Here is a 2,573-nt window from a genome sequence, read left to right as displayed (position 1 = left end):
GTTTATCACTGTAAAGGCATGGACTTCTGGGTCAGTGTCTATGGTACCATTCTCTGTTGTGCTGACAAATGAGTCAGCAAACTAAAGATAAGCAGCGTTCATGGACTTCCTTACCCTACAAAGTAATGAGAACACCTAGTGTTCACTGAAGATGAGCCACCAGAACATCAAGAGTACATTTTGCCCCTGAGCAGCCATTTCAGAGGCAATCATGACTTTCATCAGTCCTGCATCAGAAGACAGAAAACGTGAAGTAATTCCTATGATACAAATTAAGTCTTGAGTACTCAGAGGCTGACTTGTACTTGCTGTGAGGAGCTGTTGCAATTTGGGCTGGTGATCACTCCATAGAGCCCTAAGCAGGAGGGCCGGGATAGTCCCCCATCCTGTTTGGAACTGTGGATCAATGAGCTTCTAGCTAGCTGCATGATAACTCTGGTGCAACTAACATTGATCAGCTATGCCTATCCCTGGTGCTATCCTTTCAACCTCCTTCCAGATTGGTCTGTCAATATCATACTCTACTGTCGCCTCATTCTCATAGCTGACTTCCTCCTCCACCTTTCTGACATCTGCTCTTCCACCTCTAAAGATAAGCATTTCTCAACATGTGCTACAAGTGTTGATCCGTTACAAATCTGTTGCAAGCCATTCCTTGCAATACACATTAAACCTATTTCTACTTACCATATATAATTAATCTCAACTAAATTTTCCAATTTGAGATATGTATTTCATTCTTAGGTGGGGGGGGGGAGTTTCACTTCTCATTGTTCCTCTTTTCCCAAGCCAAATGTCCTTATTTTGGTTGGCCCACATCTGGCCCACTTCCAGACTAGATATTTCCAGACTTCTTTTTCTTTGCCAAGAATGAATCTCAGTCAAAGACACCATCATGTCATCTCTTGTTGCTGAGTTGCAGCTTTACAGCACAGTTGAAACCAATGTTAAATTGGCCAGCTTGACGACTCATGCTAAGTAAAGTTAAGAGAACAAAAACCCAGGCCCAGAGGCCTTTGGGTCCCAGCAAAGGGGGAAGCAATAAGAAGGGAGAATGTAATAACCTATTTGTCCTGAGCAAAAAGCTACCCTGGGATAAGTTTCAGACAGAGGACATTAGACATTAGACATATTCAATATTAATGCTGATGCAGTTTTACACCTGCCTTTTGCTAAGATCATGCTATACTGATTTAAAAATAAATTATATAATTTGTTTTGTATTGACATCAAGGTAAATGTGTCATGAGTTCAAATTCAGTCTCCCAATATTTATCTATAACCTTCATTCTTGTTACCCAAATAGATCACTTTTGTCTCTAGCACATTTTGTATAAAAACTTTTTATATAAATCTGTATTAAAGCACATTTTGTGTGAGTATGATAACTTCAATACAGATTATTCTAGCAAAAAAACCCCTGTCTTCATTATTTCTTACCCTACCAGCCTCTGTGTCTCTTCCAAAGACTTCAGTTAAAACTATATACTCATCAAGTTTATTGATTCAAAAAAATGTAAAATAGCCTTGGAGCTCACTAGAAATGAACACCTCTAGTTGATATCTCCTCATTAACAATTTCATTTTAAGATCTGTCAGTGAGCCAGTTCTTAATCTATTTGAGTCCTCTTAATTCCATAAACTACAAGATTTTTAATCAAATTTCATATGGTTATAAGTCACCTCCCTTGGAGAATTATAATTATAAAATATCAACACAGTTGCCTTTATCAAATAGACATGTATTTTAGTTTTAAAGGCCAACAGACTTGCTTGAAAAGATCTATATTCTGTGAAACCATACTGACTGGTGTTAATTAGTATCCTGAGTTAACTCTTTTATTTTATCTGGGATCAACATCAGGCTAACCAGCCTATAGCTTCCTGGATCATCCTTGTTTAAATATTGAAACTGTACTGGCAATCTCTAATCTTTTGACATTTGCAATCCACTAACAGTTATTCACTAATATGAACTTTAGAGAGCTCCTAACCAAGTTCCTCAGTGTCTTGACTGCAAGTTACCTTGCCCATTCTTAACGTTGAATAAAGTTTTGATTCACATGTTCTTTTGTTACAGATGAGAAATGTACTATACCATTGCCAGTGTCATATGGGATCATTCTTTACAAATATTGAAATATAATACTTGGTGAATGTTTCTGCCTTTTCTGCATTGATGTTTGCACTGGCATTTAACAGCAGACCTGTACAAATGGAAGCTTAATGTGGTTCCAAATCTGATATAATAATGTCATCTTAATTTCTTTGAACTTTATTGCACAGTGATATTTCATTAATGTCTTTGGCTTCCATTATCATAGTTTCTAAAAAATCCTTGAAAAGTATTTTTCTAACCTGTTCTTCAATAGTTCCAAGGGTAAATATTCCATAACTTCTCTGGGTAGCCTGCTCTAGTACATAGCCATACAATCATAGAATAATAGAAGTAGGGTCGGAAGGAACCTTGTAGATCTTCAAATCTGACCCCCTGCCTGGGCGGAAGGAAAAAGAAAAAAAAAACTGGACTCAAATGAGTCCAGCAAGCTAGGTATCAAGCCTCTTCTTAAAGA

This window comes from Gavialis gangeticus, unplaced genomic scaffold (assembly GCF_001723915.1).
Source record: "Gavialis gangeticus isolate Ggan-Ray unplaced genomic scaffold, GavGan_comp1, whole genome shotgun sequence".
NCBI classification, from domain to species: Eukaryota; Metazoa; Chordata; order Crocodylia; family Gavialidae; genus Gavialis; species Gavialis gangeticus.
The sequence above is the reverse complement of the archived record's forward strand: the minus strand, read 5'-3'. Positions refer to the sequence as shown.